Genomic DNA, 16,962 nt, shown 5'->3' on the forward strand with positions numbered 1-16,962 from the left:
TTAATATGCTGGGAATGCAACCTACCTGTTTACTATGAACCTGTCATGACTAGGACATCCTATGATAGGATAGGACCACTTACATTATCAAAAATGTCCTAGTCATGATTCCTATCACTCAGAGGAGTCCACTCCCTGCCTCCTAGTCTTACCAGCCTCCTGCCCCCTTGTTTTTACAGTTTCCTGTCCCTGTCTTTCAAGCCACCTGCACCATTTCCACCCCCTTTTCTTTCCACCCTTTGTCCCCCTCTTACCGTTTGCTGGTCCAGGACTGCTGCATAGCCAGCAGCTCTTCCCTTTGGCAGGGAGCGCAACGTGATGTCACGATGTCAGCATCGCGCTCCCAGCAGTCTTACAGGTAGGAACTGTGCCATGCCGCCGAGATCTATGATCATGCTCGGCGGCGCAGCAGCAGTTCCTGCTTTATGGTGAGATGGCGATGGATGTGCGGTGCGGGCAGGCAGCGGTGCTAGGAGCAGGCAGGGCCCCCGAGTGTCTGGCTGCTTCTCTGTAAGGGGTTGGAGCGGAAGCGTCCCTGGGCCTGTGCGTCGGCAGTGTCAAGGATTAGGAACAGGCGGCCCTCCGGAGTGTCCGGCCACGGCTGTTAGGAGGTGGAGTGAAAGGGCTTACCTGGGCCTGTAGGAGGTAGGAGTGGGCAGCAGGGGGTAGGAGCGGACAGGTGGCCCCGTCATCACGGGGGGGGATAGGAAACAGTACTTTAAAAACATTTACTAACCAGCATCGGCTGCAGGGGGGCTGGAGGGCCCCTTGAAGCTTCAGGCCCTTGGGCAACTGCCCTAAAAGCCCATTGGAAGAGACGGCTCTGCATGTGGGAGGAGCCCGGGCCGAGTCATCAGGTATCATGTGCCTTGTCATGTGATTGGCATGGTCATGTGACCTTGTGGATGATGCGGCGCGGGTCTCCCGTTAGTAATGGTGTAGTAGGGTCTGTCCCTGTGTGGGCAGTGTTCCGCATTGTGATGACGTCATCGTGCATGTCATGTGTTGCCGAGCGGCGGAGACTCCCGGCGTTGTGTGCTGGTTGGCTCATTAGACACTGGGGTTTCTTTTATAAGGTAAGATTTTCTCACTATTTGTACTTATGCCTTGATGAAAGATGCAATAAAGCATCTGAAACATTGGAGTAACTAAGTTTCTCTTTGCCTGATTATTGCTTTACTGTTTACTTGGAGTGCCGATCTACAACAACTGTATATATATATATATATATATATATATATATATAATTGGGGGTGCTACCTGTGGAGACTATTGATATGTAGACAAAAAGAAATACAACTGCACAACTCCAAATTATCTGATTTACTGGGGTGGCTTAGCTGGTCTAGTTTGGGGGTGTCCTGCGCTCTGGATTTTAACCCTAGTATGTTAGTGACCTACCCTACAGAGGTTACCCGGATGTGGTGGATAGGCCCATAAACTTGGCCAAGATTATGTAAAAAATCTCTATTTAATGAAAATATGTATTTATTTATATATAATCAGTTAAATTAGAGTTGTGCACTTGTATTTCGTTTTGTGTATATATAATTTGTCTCCATAGGTAGCACCTCCAATTATATATATATATATATATATGTGTGTGTTCAGGGTGTGCAGTCTGAGGCCCATTTTCTATATAAATCCAATCAGTGCATTGTTTTGCACACCTAAAAGCTTGAGACACTTTCCACTCAAACTAGCACCCCTACTACATTGGTTTAGAGCATGGAATCTGACATTGTAATATGCACACCAGTCAGAGGCACAATATAGGTAAGTCCTGCAAATATTTAGACTGTGTAGTGCTGCTTTGGTTATTTTTTGGGGCGTGGGTCCCCCTGGATTGCTTTGGTTGATCTGCTTCAGGGCACAGCAATATAACACATTTTACCTTCAACACATTTTAACGCTTCACTGTCTGTTTTTTATTTTTATTCTTTATATGCAGCTGCGGCTGCTCTTAACTATTTCCTTTACACTTCACTTTTCTTATTATAGCGGTGCCTTGGGGTGGCTTAGCTGGGCTAGTTTGGGGGTGTCCTGCACTCTGGATTTGAACCCTAGTATGTTAGGGACCTACCTGACAAATGTTCCCCAGATGTGGTGGGTAGGCCCATAACCTTGGCCAAGATTATGCCAAAATTGAAGATCATTGCACTGCACATGCCCAGATGTCTGTAGTACATACTGACTGTGCGGTTGAAGTTGCACACTTGCGCCACTGTCAGCGCTGTCCCAGACTTCAACACTATAGTGATTTCATGACTTCAGAAACTGGTAGTGAGTGGGCTCTGTTTGAGAGAGGTCTCTGTATTACAAACTGAGTGTGCATTTAAAAATGCAAACTTGCGCCAATGTTGGCACGTCGGTGTTGTGGTGGCTGTCAGCTCCGAGGGGTTACAATGGGATCTCTGGTGCATGCCCAGTGGAGGGTTGCAATGGGATTTCTGGCGCATGCCCAGTGGAGCCGCTCCACACGCCATGTAACATGCCACGGCATATAGAAGATCATAGCATTACGCATGCCCAGTTGTCGGTATTACATGCTGACTGTACGGTTGAAGTTACACACTTGCGCCACTGTCTGCGCTGTCCCAGACTTTTATTGATTGTTGTTTTTATGTGAAGATTTTCTATGCTTACCACAATGAATTATTAGTCACCTGTTGCCTTTTTTACTATTAAAAGTGTATTTAATTTTTTTTCCGTTCCCGATTTTACATCTGTTTTTTCCACAAGTAGTTTGCCACCCCTTCTCTGATGAGCTGCATTTAAGAGTTTCATGCTGACCCAACTGAAGCGCTCGATACATTTTCTATTACTCCCCTTTTTTTGTTGTGGCCATATTGAGCAGGATCAGTTTTTTTGGTCAGTTCGTTATTTTATTAATTATTATTCTTCATTCATTGAAGAGTTTTATTTATTTGTTAATTATTTTTTTCTTATTATAAACTGTTTTTCCCTTGTCTTAAAAATTACTTAAATTAGAAGTCTCTCAGAATGCTAAGAGCAGAGACAAAAATATCTTGAGGAAGACACGCGTTTGTTCAAAAGAAAATGATGATACAAAAACAAACATGTAAGAGCTATTTAACAAATTATAGGACTTATTTTTTTCAGAAACCAGACATTGGTGGGACCAGACATCATTAGAAAAATACCTAGACAAGGATATGATCCCGAGAGGTCTGAGGAACTTTAAATCCTGTTCATTTAAAGAAGATTCCGTATTCATTAGGGAATGGAATACAACGTTAGATCAGTGCTCTGAGGGCCTGATTCAGCGCTGTGCGCTTGCAACTGGGTCGATGGTGGACAAGTGCGCATGCGCAGGACGGAGCCGACTCCGTGGTGCGCATGCGCGAGACCCGGATAGCGACGGGCACTCCGTCGCTCTGGGTCTCGCAACAAAGGGGGCGAGCTGTCTATGTTGAGTGACAGCTCGCCCCCTTTGGTGGGCGGGCCGGGGGAGTGGCTGCCCAAACGGAGGCATTCCCATGTGAACGCCTCCATTTGGGGGCGGCCCCACTGACATCACGAGTGATGTCAGTGGGAGAGATTTCAGCTCTGTGAGAGCCAAAATCTCTCTGGGGCTTGCGGCAACGAGACCCTACCACAAGCCTGATGGTCGCGATGGTCTTGACCATCGCGACCATCTTCCTGGCCGCTCACTATAGCTGTGGGTCATCACCCACAGCGATGCAAGTGGCCAGGAGGCCGTTCTAAAAAAAAAATAGCTCTGTCAGAGCGTACGGCTCTGAATCAGGGCCTAAAGCCCTTATGTGGCTACTTATCAAATACAGAGAACAAAAGATTGTCAATATACAGAAGAACATTGAACAAGTACAACAGTCTCTTCCTGTTTTTACAAAACATCCAGACTTTGAAATTAAAGATCAGAGACTTAAAAGGAAAATAGAGGACTATAAGAAATCTCTGATGCAGGTTAAAGATAAAAATCTCAATGGAGAGGACTATTCCAAAAATCAAGTGTATAATTTTAATAGACATAGAACCTCCTCCTATCATCAGAATTCAATCTTTAATTCAAACAAATCACCAGTTAGACCAGAGAGAGAAATCATCAGAAATCCACGTATATTTTGGGAAATTTAATTTTCTGTGTAGCATGGGTTCCTTTGCAGTTTTAAATTGTGTCTATTAAGTTATATTTTAAATTTATACTTCATATGAATATCTAATTCCAGAGTGCACCAGCAACAAGCCCCCTTTTTTTCTTCCCTTTGGTGTCTTATGTTTCTTAGATGCTGCTGCTGTTGGTGGCACTGAAGGCAATACACCCACCCTGTGGGCTGTTACAGTTATGTAATCTTGTGATTTCTCTGTTCCACTTGTGTCCACATATCTGTGGTTAAATGGACAATGGGTACAACGCATTTTGGAGGTCACTAATTAAGTTTTTTTTTAACGTCTCTGTACAGGCTTGGGTTTGCTTTTCTAATGAAGTGGAATCTAGATGGGATTTAGTAGCATGGACACAGGACTTCAATTAACCATCTAAAACACACTGCACTAATGGCAGATATCGGATGCACATCCAAGGGCGTTTAAAGAGAGGAGGGGGCCCATGTGCAGCCTCCATTTGGGCCCCCTCCTCTCTGGTGATGTCTCAGCAGCTCTGAGGGCTGTAGATTTTTCATGCCTGAATCTACAGTGCATGCACGGGTCTCCGTGAAAATGGTGCCCGCACCTACTTTCCCGGGGACATCTTTTCTGCGCATGCACAGATAACTGGGAAAATGCCCGCTGCCATTTTCCCAGTGAGTGTTTGCTGCTCTATCGCACCAGTCCAGCACTGTGGAGCAGCACTTCGGGAATCGGCGGAGAGGTAAGTATAATTACCTATGGGTGCAGGGTGTGTGGTGTGGGCCCCCCTGACCTGGGGGCCCATGGGCCCTGCACACCCTGCACCTGTTATAGATATGCCCCTGTGCACATTTAATACCAGCATAGATGTTATGGGGTCAGTGATTCACTGTGCAACTGGGTGAATTCTGTCATTCTTGCTCCCCCTGGCAAAGTCAACTGTTTTTTTGAACTACTACTAGAAGTCTTTCTGGTCCCCTTCTGGGATAAAGATCCATTCCCAGAAGCAGCAGCAAGCATAGCGCTCAAGGATTCTTCTGAGGAATCCAGGATAGGGGAGGACTGAGTTAGCCTTATCAAATTGGATGCAGGACTAGTTCTGATCATGATTGAGGATATTGTTTATGAAGATGTTGGTGGTGAAGATGCCAGGTTCTCGGATCTAGCAGTGAAAAGAGAGCTAGCTGATGCTGGACTGCTTGTTATTTTTTTCGCCAAAGTTTCCGAATTTTGCAAACACTTTGGATGGATGCACTGTAGATGATTTAACAGGGAGGATGTCTCTACCTCTACTTACTCTAGCATGACAATGTGTATAGATGGCTTGACAATTGTTGTCTGGATTTGGGTAGAAATGATTCCACACATAAGAAGTGGATTTTTTTGTTCTATGCCCATGCATGACAATGGGCTTTTCGTTATCATGGGCAACAACTGTTTCCACTGTGGCCTGATTTACACAAACAACATCCTCATCATCAGCATCCGCATCATCAACATCCTTATTAGAGTCAGCTATACAAATATCCTTCTCATCCTGGTGCACTTTCACAGAAGAATCCTAAATTTCTATGTCAGCATGTTGACTTGTGCTACTCATTGAGTAAAGTTTTGGAAAGGTCGGGCTCACACATGGCACCCACTGACACACTTAGACTCTCCTCAGGGATTTGTTACATTTCTGAGCACACAGTTGGTTCCTGTGGCTTAACAATTTACATTTTTTAAAATGTCTACAGGAAGAAGGGCTTACATTATAATAAGATGCAGAAATACCAGTCATACATAAAGACAATGAATTAAAACTAGGCGCAATCTAGTGTAATTATGACTATATATTTGTTTAAATTAAAGCAGCCTCCCAATAGATGTATCTGAATTACAGTTAATAGAAAGGTGAAAATTAGATATGTCTAAATTACATATCATAGGGGGCGCTTACAAATTATTGCATGAGCACACATATATTAAGAAAATTTTATTTTAAAATTACAACCATAAGACACAAACTAGCACTTTGCTAATTGTTACTAAAAATACTCAGGAGCATCACAATGCATATATACCATCAATCCACTATAGAGATTTTAGAAATTGGAATCACTCCAAATATCAACAGCTACCAAAATTGGCAAAGTCAATTCTGTTTATAGAACAATATGTATTCAAGTGGAACATGTAGGAGCTTGTAGTTATAGAAAGGTTTTTAGTCCCATTAAGGTCAGCTGGTCAGCATCAATTAGGAATATTAATGTCCCCGGAATAAATCCCCAGCTTTCTCCCGACAATATAACTTTGAGGTGATGCTGGTCCAATCTTTACCTTGTTCTAGCTGCGACTTGTACTCCACATGTACTCCCAAGACAGATGTTATGTCTCGCTTGTTAATTGCCTCACTCAGGCTGCAGTTTGTAATCCCTGAGTGATAGTTTTAGAAACACTGTCTCCTCCGGTAGTTAAGCAGCACAGCTCCTTCTCACTTGGGGTGTGTGTAAAGAGTTACAAGTTGGAAAGAACTCTTACTGTTGCATACCCAGTGGATCGTATATCTGCAATAGTATCGATCCTTAAGAAGTGAGGCAATTAATGAGCAAGACATAAAATCTGTCTTCGGCATTACATGTGGAGTATAAGTCGCAGCTAGAACAAGGTAATGACCGGACCAGCAAAAGTTATTTTGTCGGAAGAAAGCTGGGGATTTATACCAGGACATTAATATTCCTAATTCCTAATTGGTGCTGACCAGCTGACCTTAACAGGACTAAAAACTAAGGGTGAGCGGGTTCGGATTTCTGAAATCCGAACCCCACCGAGCCCCCCCGATCCGAGGCCAATCCGAGTCAGGCTCAACTTTTCCCGCCTGACTCGGCTCTGAAATCGAGGCAAAACGTCATCATCCCGCCTTCCGGGTCTCGCGGGTTTTGGATCCTATATAAGGTACCCGCGTCGGCGCCATTTTCTCACTCGGCTGTGGACAGTGAAGAGGGAGGGTGCGAGTTAGGGCTGGCTGGGCTGTGTAGTGTAGTGTAGTGCAGAGTAGTGCTGTGCTGCGCTGTGCTGCTGTTGTCCACTACTTCAAAGTCCATAGGGGCTGGCTGTGTTGTGCTGTGCTGCTGTTGTTAATAGGGGCTGTGTCCACTACTTCAAAGTCCATAGGGGCTGGCTGGACTGTGTTGTGCAGTCAGTTCTCCATAGGGGCTGTGTCCACTCCAAAGTCCTGTGCAGTGTCCCAGTCCTAAAGGGGTGCTGTAGTGTTGTCCAGGGGGTGCTCTGTCCATCAGGGGTGCTCCACCCAAGTGCTAAAAAATAATTTTTTTTTGTGTGTTTGTGAATTGTGTGCGCAGTAGCCGCACGTGCATCAACAAAGTAGTGCCAAGCGTGCGCCTGTGTCATAAGTAAAGGGCCGGCTGGCTTGACCATTAAAGGGTGCTGTAACCCCCAAAGTACACTCCAGTCCAAACCAAAAAAAAATTATTTTCTGTGTTTGTGAATTGTGTGCGCAGTAGCCGCACGTGCATCAACAAAGTAGTGCCAAGCGTGCGCCTGTGTCATAAGTAAAGGGCCGGCTGGCTTGACCATTAAAGGGTGCTGTAACCCCCAAAGTACACTCCAGTCCAAACCAAAAAAAAATTATTTTCTGTGTTTGTGAATTGTGTGCGCAGTAGCCGCACGTGCATCAACAAAGTAGTGCCAAGCGTGCGCCTGTGTCATAAGTAAAGGGCCGGCTGGCTTGACCATTAAAGGGTGCTGTAACCCCCAAAGTACACTCCAGTCCAAACCAAAAAAATATATATTTTCTGTGTTTGTGAAATGTGTGCGCAGTAGCCGCACGTGCATCAACAAAGTAGTGCCAAGCGTGCGCCTGTGTCATAAGTAAAGGGCCAGCTGGCTTGACCGTTAAAGGGTGCTGTAACCCCCAAAGTACACTCCAAACCAAAAAAATATATATTTTCTGTGTTTGTGACTTGTGTGCCCTGTGGCTGCACGTGCATCAACAAAGGAGCAGCGCCAAGCGTGCACCTGTGTCCCATAAGTAAAGAGCCGGCTGGCTCATTTCTTAAAGGGTGGTGTAACCCACAAAGTGCACTACTCTCCAGCAAAAATAAAAAAATATTTTCTGTGTTTGTGTGCGCTTTAGCCGCACGTATATATCAATATAACATAAATGGAGGACCAAACATTCTCCGATAAAAATAAAATAGGGAAAGATCAAGAACCACTTCCTCCTAGTGCTGTTGCTGCTGCTGGGAGTTGTTCATCATCCCAGAGAGGAAGTAGGAACATCACTACTTTTACTAAACAATTGACCCTCCAACAGTCCCTAGTGATGAGGATGAAGTACGACAGCAGTCATCCTGAAGCAAAACGTATAACTGAGGCCTTGACTGCTATGTTGGTGTTAGACGTGCGTCCGGTATCCGCCATTAGTGCAGTGGGATTTAAACAATTGATGGAGGTAGTGTGTCCCCGGTTCCAAATCCCGTCTAGATTCCACCTGCATCCTCAATGCAGCTGCGACAAGCGTGCGTCTGTCTGTTAAAGGGTGGTGTAACCCTCAAAGTGCGCTCCACAAACAATAAAAATATTGTTCTTTTTTCTGTCTTTGTGAATTGTGTGGGCTGTAGCCGCACCTGCATCCTTAAAGCAGCAGCGACAAGCGTGCGTCTGTCTGTTAAAGGGTGGTGACACCCTCAAAGTGTGCTACACAAACAATAAAAATATTGTTCTTTTTTCTGTCTTTGTGAATTGTGTGGGCTGTAGCCGCACTTGCATCCTCAAAGCAGCAGCGACAAGCATGCGTCTGTCTGTTAAAGGGTGGTGACACCCTCAAAGTGTGCTACACAAACAATAAAAATATTCTTTTTTTTTCTGTCTTTGTGAATTGTGTGGGCTGTAGCGCACTTGCATCCTCAAAGCAGCAGCGACAAGCGTGCGTCTGTCTGTTAAAGGGTGGTGACACCCTCAAAGTGTGCTACAGAAACAATAAAAATATTCTTCTTTTTTCTGTCTTTGTGAATTGTGTGGGCTGTAGCCGCACTTGCATCCTCAAAGCAGCAGCGACAAGCGTGCGTCTGTCTGTTAAAGGGTGGTGACACCCTCAAAGTGTGCTACACAAACAATAAAAATATTCTTCTTTTTTCTGTCTTTGTGAATTGTGTGAGCTGTAGCCGCACTTGCATCCTCAAAGCAGCAGCGACAAGCGTGCGTCTGTCTGTTAAAGGGTGGTGTAACTCTCAAAGTGCTCCAAAAAATAAAAAACTATTTTTTTAATGTTTGTGACTTGTGTGCGATGTAGCCGCACTTGCATCCTCAAAGCAGCAGCGACAAGCATGCGTCTGTCTGTTAAAGGGTAGTGACACCCTCAAAGTGTGCTACAGAAACAATAAAAATATTCTTCTTTTTTCTGTCTTTGTGAATTGTGTTGGCTGTAGCCGCACTTGCATCCTCAAAGCAGCAGCGACAAGCGTGCGTCTGTCTGTTAAAGGGTGGTGTAACCCTCAAAGTGCTCCAAAAAATAAAAAACTATTATTTTATTGTGTTTGTGACTTGTGTGCGATGTAGCCGCACGTGCATCAACATAGTAGCAGCGCCAAGCGTGCGCCTGTGTCATAAGTCAAGGGCTGGTTTGGACATCTGGTCCAGACTGAAGGACGTGCCAACAATTTCTGACAAGTCTACTGTCACTGCATATGATACTGTTCTCAATGCAGCAGCGACAAGCGTGCATCTGTCTGTTAAAGGGTGGTGACACCCTCAAAGTGTGCTACACAAACAATAAAAATATTCTTCTTTTTTCTGTCTTTGTGAATTGTGTGGGCTGTAGCCGCACTTGCATCCTCAAAGCAGCAGCGACAAGCGTGCGTCTGTCTGTTAAAGGATTACATCGGTGACAGCATCCAAGTAGGCATGTCAGACAGTCCGTACCTGTACTGGCAGGAAAACGAAGCAATTTGGAGGTCCCTGTACAAACTGGCTCTATTTTACCTGAGTTGCCCCCCCTCCAGTGTGTACTCCGAAAGAGTGTTTAGTGCAGCCGGGAAGCTTGTCAGCGAAAGGCGTAGGAGGTTGCTTCCACAAAATGTGGAGAAGATGATGTTCATAAAATGAATTATCAACTCTTCCAGGGAGACCAGCCTCCAGAACGTACAGAGGGACCTGTGGTTGTGGATTCCAGCGGGGGCGAATTAATACTCTGTGAGGATGAGGATGTACACAACACTGAAGAGGGTGAGGAATCGGTGGATGAGGAGGATGAGGACGACATCTTGCCTCCGTAGAGCCAGTTTGTGCAGGGACAGATTAATTGCCAGCTTGTTTTGTGGCGGCCCAAACGAACCAATCATTTCAGCCACAGTCGTGTGGCAGACCCTGGCGCTGAAATGTTTGGTTTGTTAAAGTGTGCATGTCCTGTTTATACAACATATGGGTGGGTGGGAGGGCCCAAGGACAATTCCATCTTGCACCTCTTTTTTTTCTTTGAATTATGTATAGTTTGGGGCCTAGTTTTTGAAACTGCCATCCTGTCTGCCACTGCAGTGCCACTCCTAGATGGACCACGTGTTTGTGCCGCCCACTCCTATCTCTTAGCATAGTCATCCAGCTACCTCGGTGCAACCTTTTGGACATAAAAACACTATTGTGAGGTGTGAGGTGTTCAGAATAGACTGGAAATGAGTGGAAATTAAGGTTATTGAGGTTAATAATAGCATAGGAGCAGAAAAACCCACAAATTCTGTGATTTTAGCTGTTTTTATGCTTTTTTTCAAAAAAATACAGATCCAAAACACAAAACCCAGAACCCAAAACACGGAAGGGTGGTTTTGGCAAAACCAATCAAGATCCAAAACACGTAGAAAGATCCAGATCCAAAACCAAAACACAAAACACGAAAAGTGGCCGGTGCACACCCCTACTAAAAACCTTTCTATAACTACAAGCTCCTATGTGTTCCACTTGGATATGGGTGAATAAATATAGTTCTATAAACAGAATTGACTTTGTCTGCCTATTTTGGTATCTGTTGATATTTGGAGTGATTCTAAAATCTCTATAGTGGATTGATGGTATATATGCACTGTGATGCTCCTGAGTTTTTTTTTTCAGTAACAATTAGCAAAGTTCTAGTTTGTGTCTTATGGCTGTAATTTTAAAATAACATTTTTTTAATATATGTGTGCTCATGCAATAATTTGTAAGTGCCCCCTATGATATGTTATTTAGACATATCTAATTTTCACCTTAGTCATAAATAAAGGCCAAGGCCTTAGCCTTTCCTTGCCACTTTGTGTGGTGAAAGGCATATTGCTAATTTTATGTCTTTCTGCAGCTAACTTTCTCTTTGCTTTTTTTTCTTTACCACTGTAAAATATTGATTCTTTGATTTTAGGTGCCCTGAATTAAGCCCTGTATGCCCTTGGGCATCAGCTTTAGTAGATGACATAGACCGACTAGTATCGTCATGATTGATGGCACTGGCAGCTGCTCCAGCACTAGTATGTGGCTCCTGCTCTCCTCTCAACTGATCATTCTCTATATCAACAAACACAAACAAAGTGGGGTACAGTACACATGTCAATTTGTACCAATTTTAAATATTTCACTGCTGTATCAATGACCTACAGTGTCACAATATTTTTTATGAATAATATACTGTGCTACCACTTAGTGTCACATTATTTTTTATGAATACTACACTTTGCTGTCCCTTACAGTGTCATAATATGTTTTATGAATTATACACTGTTTCCTCTTACAGTGTCACCATATTTTTTATGAGTACACTGCACTAACGCTTACAATTTCTCAATATTTTTTATGAATAATATACTGCACTATCCCTTACTGTATCACAATTTATTTTATTAATATTACACTGCACATGCACTTACAGTGTCACAATACTTGTGTGGTTTTACTGACCAACAGTGTCATAATACTTGTATAAATAATATTACACTGCGGTATTACTGACCGCCAGCATCACTCACAGTACTTTACGAATTATACACTGCAGTATGATGAACCTACAGCGTCACTGACAATATGTACAGCAGCATCACAGTGCTTTAGATACACTGGGTGGGAGAGGGGGGGGGGCATGGCTACAGTGTCACAGTGCGGGGTATAGCACAAAAAAAATATTTTTAACTTTATATATATATATATTTTTTTATCTTTGTTATTTATTTATTTTTTACAGCCCCTGGATGGACAGCACAGTGGATGGAAGGCACAACTCTGAACAGCATACCCCTTGATGGACAGCACAGCACACCCCTGGATTAGCAATGAATGAAAAATAACAAGCCCCTGGACAGACCACAGCACACCCTGCCTGGATTTGACAACAAAAGAGCCCAGCACAGCAAACCCTGTGATGGGCAACACAATCCAAAACCTGCGAGAATCTGTCTGTGGGATGATGACATTTTGCCTCATTTTGAGATCCGAGTCAGGCAGAAAAACCAGAGCTGGACTCGCATCTCCTGAGAACCGGACCCTCTCATCTCTTAAAATAAACAGCTAAAATTACTTCAATTTGACCTGTTAGCATGCTGTCCAAAACCCAGGTTGGTTTTTAAAACTGAGGGCTCGATTCAGACCCAGTCGTAAGATGCGTATGCTCATTCTATGAGTAAGCAAATTTGGCCAAGTGATGGCAAGGCACATCGGGTACCATCGGATGCATTCGCAGCGCTTGTTGTTGACTATAACCTACCGCAAGAAATTCGAGCACTTCAGTGTAAAAACCAGCCAGGTGACGCTCAGACACGCCTGCGTTTGCACCTCCACTCCCCCGTTACTAGTGGCCAGCCCCTGTTACCACCAACAAATGGCTTCTTCTGTCACTCACTCTGCTAGGCTGTCTATGCTGGGCAAGCGTAGTTCGCGCACGCGCTCTGCGATGCATACGCAGAATGCAAAAATCGGCCAGCTAAGAGTAAACGCTTCTTAGCATCCAGGTCTGAATCAGGCCCTGAGTTTCAAACCGCAGGAAGAACAGAACCGGGACTCAGTTTGATTTGGTAACCCAAAGTGATTCCAACCTCAGACTCAGGGCCTGATTCGAAAGAGCACAGCGCTCGCAAGAGGGTCAATGGTCACCCACTGTGCATGCACCGCTTCTGGCGTGCTCATGCGCGAGACCCGTTCAGCGATGGCAGCTCCGTTGCAACGGGTCTTGCTAGAAGATGGGGCGGCTGTCGATGGTTAGTGACAGCTCACCCCGTTTTGTAGGCAGGGAGGGGGGGTGGCTGCACAATCGCAGGCGTTCCCTTAGGAACACCTGGCATTTGTGGGCGGCCCTACTGACATCACTAGTGATGTCAGTAGTGGACTTCCTGCTCTATTAGAGCAGGAAGTCCACTCGGGCTGGCGGGGGCCAAGACCCTACCACAGGGTCTTGTCGCAAGCCTGATGGTCATGATCATCACGACAGACTCCAGGCCACTCGCACAAGCTGTGGGTGGTCACCCACAGCTTTGCGAGCAGGCTGGAGAAACGAAACAAAAAAACACGCCCTGATTCAATGCGAGCACTCGCTAGCAGTGAGCGGCTCTGGATCAGGCCCTCAGTTCAACTTGGATCCCCTAAATTCTGTTGTTGTCAGTTCTCTGAGAACCAGACCTGTACATCTCTAATAATAATAAAGAGTATACCATTAAAGACTTTCTGACATGTAATAGCTCAATAGAATTCATGATTGCGTAAATTAAATGGATTTATAATTTAAATACATGGACCCCTGAAGGTCCAGAGCATAGCTCTAGGGGTGTTCGACCTGAGCAGTCGAACAGGGGCGCCACCCATAGAGGGCACACCCTTCCCCAGCAACATGATTTCCACCCTGTGCGGCGGCGAGCGGCATTAATTCAGTGCCGTTAGAGGGCTGGGGGAAGCCCAGCTAGTGAGGCTCCCCCAGCCTGATGTTATTTGGAGGTGTGCGATGCGGGCACGCCCCTCAGATAACGTCACATAAGGAGGTGTGGCATATGGTAATTATGGTAATTAGGCCATGCCCCCAATTTCAGTCATGCACAATAAGAAGCGCAGAGCACTCGGCCGCCACAGGCCGCTATTAGCCCTGGAGCCAGCCCTGTGAAGGTCTTAATACAGACTTTGAACTAAAATGATATCTAAAGTATGATCTATGTGTGTACAGTACAACCAGTATACAATTAGTGGATCTATAAAACCATTTAAATTGAAAGTTGAAATTGAAATTTCATTAAAACAAAAAATAATTTACAAATAGGTTGAAAATGTTTTCATTCTGGATAATGTACTACCCATTAGGAGTTTTAAAAATTATATTACTGATTTATTGATAATTACAATATAATAGCAGCCTACTATTAATATTTTGGTTATAGAAAGCATATATTAATTAATGTAGATTCATATAATTCAATTAAAAAGCACAAACTTTTAAAAGTTTCAGAATAATCAGTATTTTTCAAATTCATTCCTCACTAATACCCCTTTTACACCAGAGCAAAAACCTGGGTTTTTGCGGGGTCTACCCAGGTCGCAGCTCCGTGTAGAAGGGTCCTTGAAAAATAACCTGGGTCAAGTGACCCGGCAATCCAACCCGGGTAGCTACCAGAGTTGGACCCAGGATGGACCTGGGTAATGGTGCAGTGTAAACGGCGCAACCCGAATTATCTGACCTGGGTCATGCCTAAAATGAGCTGATTTGTTGTTGTGGAGCAGTCACCTCCCACTTTTTATGACTTCACAAGTTTAACAGGGCAGACCCAGGTTCAGTGTGAACGGAGCTGACCTGAGAATAACCCAGATCGATGGTGCTGTGTAAATGGTGTCTGACCTGGGTTGAAACCATGTCTGAAAGCTCAGGTCAGACTCGGGTTTTTGGTGGAAAAGAGGTATAATAGTGCATGGGTTCCATTTTTCCTAGTTGGTGCACAGGTGTATTCATTACTGGCTGCCACATTTTAAAAAATACACAAGTGGAGCTAATTATTTCAATTGTGATTCTGTGAGGAGATCTGCACTGTTAGTGCTCCCTGAGGAATTAAATTAATGTATTCATAAAATAAATTAATTTGGCCTTGGATGATTATGGTTATCGCAAACATTGGTATAAGAGTAAAAAGAAAATGAGCTATTCATCTGTTTAGTTCTTATTGTTTGTGTCTGTAAGATACTTGATAAACGGAGCACAAATGGAAACTCACAGACCAAAAAGACAGAACAAAACACAATGAGAATAGTCAGGGACAGTCCAAGGTCAAAAGAAAATTAAAATGGAGGATGGTCAAATGACAGCCACAGGTCTGGGCAGGATGAAGACTGGAGCAATGGTCACAAATACAGGCACAATTCAAAAAGGCATGCAGTGGTCAAAGGGTTAATCCAAAACAGAAGTACAGGTCATACACAGATGGTCCAATAATAAATTCCAAAATATAAGAACGAGAAGAAGGCTGACTAGGTAGAACCAAATAACAGCCAGGTGAGAATGGCACTAAAAGTATTTTTTGAGTCCTGGTCACTACATAATTTATAACAAGAGCAGTAAGGAAATGCTTGCCATCCTAATGAAGCATTACAGAGTGAAGGTATTTGCAGGGTTTGCCCCTATCCTGACTCTCCACAAAAACCTACATTCTATTCTAGGTTTGATGAGGTTGAACCTGTGACAGACATGATGAGAGCTATTCTTAACCAGCTTTGAGTTCTTCATAACATACCAGCCTAGATCAAGCAACATCCAGCTGTTCCCAGCTATTTTGGCTCTATCAATAAATAAGGACTTTACAGAGGCCATGGACTCATGTCTCCATTCTTTTCGCAAAGAAATATGAAAGTGCTGGTAGTAGTGGATTGCTTCTTCAAGAAATCCAATTTACACCCTTGAAAAACTACCATTGGCACTCAAATTCTTTCAGGTCTTTACCAAAAAGGTTTTCTGGCTGCACAAACTTTGAGATCTAGGTATAAAAGACAAGTAGCATACAGGCAATAGTTACCACCTTCCCTCTGGATCCACGTGTTGCTTCATATCTTCCTTCTGAAACTGATGATGTACTATTTGACTCATTTTCACGCATGAGCTCCACCTACCGGCTCCCCCTGCAGCGGGTGATGGGAGAGATGTCATGATGTCTCTCCCATCCCATAGTGCAGATTGAGAGTGGGCCCAGAGGAGTGGACAGTGGTAGACGTAGGCAGGAGTGGGGATCAGGTAAGTTGCGTTTTTGTGTGTGTGTGTAAGGGGGTGCGGAGACTGGAACAGCATGGGGGAGTGCTACTGGGGGCACTGTATAGGGCGGGACACTACTGGGGGCACTGTATAGGGGGGGCACTACTGGGGGCAATGCATAGGGGGACTACTACTGGGGGAAATGCGTAGGGGGGATTACTACTAGGGGGCACTGCATTGGGGGATTACTACTAGGGGGCACTGCATAGGGGGATTCCTACTGGGGGCAATGCATAGGGGGACTTCCACTAGGGGCAATGCATAGGGGGGACTGCTACTGGGGGCACTGCATAGGGAGACTACTACTGGGGGCACTGCATAGGGTGGACTACTACTAGCAGCAATGCATAGGGGGATTACTACTGGCAGGAATGCATAGGGGGACTACTACTGGGAGCAATGCATAGTGGCGATTACTACTAGGGGCAATGCATAGGGGGGACTACTACTGGGGGCAATGCATAGGGGGACTACTACTGGGGGAAATGTGTAGGAGGGATTACTACTAGGGGTCACTTCATAGGGGGATTACTACTAGGGGGCACTGCATAGGGGGATTACTACCTGGGACAATGCATAGGGAGACTACCACTGAGGGCAATGCATAGGGGGGATTACTAGTAGGG

General features: G+C 44.6%; 1 long non-coding RNA gene across 2 annotated transcripts in view; it reads left to right on the forward strand.

Annotated features, from left to right (window-relative positions):
- Positions 1–13,346, forward strand: part of LOC148523942 (uncharacterized) — a 96,028-nt gene extending 82,682 nt beyond the window's left edge. For both annotated transcript variants that reach the window (XR_015878409.1, XR_015878410.1), the window contains exons 4-5: positions 11,498–11,603; positions 12,311–13,346. This is a non-coding gene — a long non-coding RNA (uncharacterized LOC148523942). The remainder of the gene's footprint in view (positions 1–11,497; positions 11,604–12,310) is intronic.
- Positions 13,347–16,962: the final 3,616 nt, after the last annotated feature.

The sequence above is a fragment of the Taudactylus pleione genome, unplaced genomic scaffold (genome assembly GCF_031769625.1).
Source record: "Taudactylus pleione unplaced genomic scaffold, aTauple2 ptg000125l, whole genome shotgun sequence".
In the NCBI taxonomy this organism is placed as follows: Eukaryota; Metazoa; Chordata; class Amphibia; order Anura; family Myobatrachidae; genus Taudactylus; species Taudactylus pleione.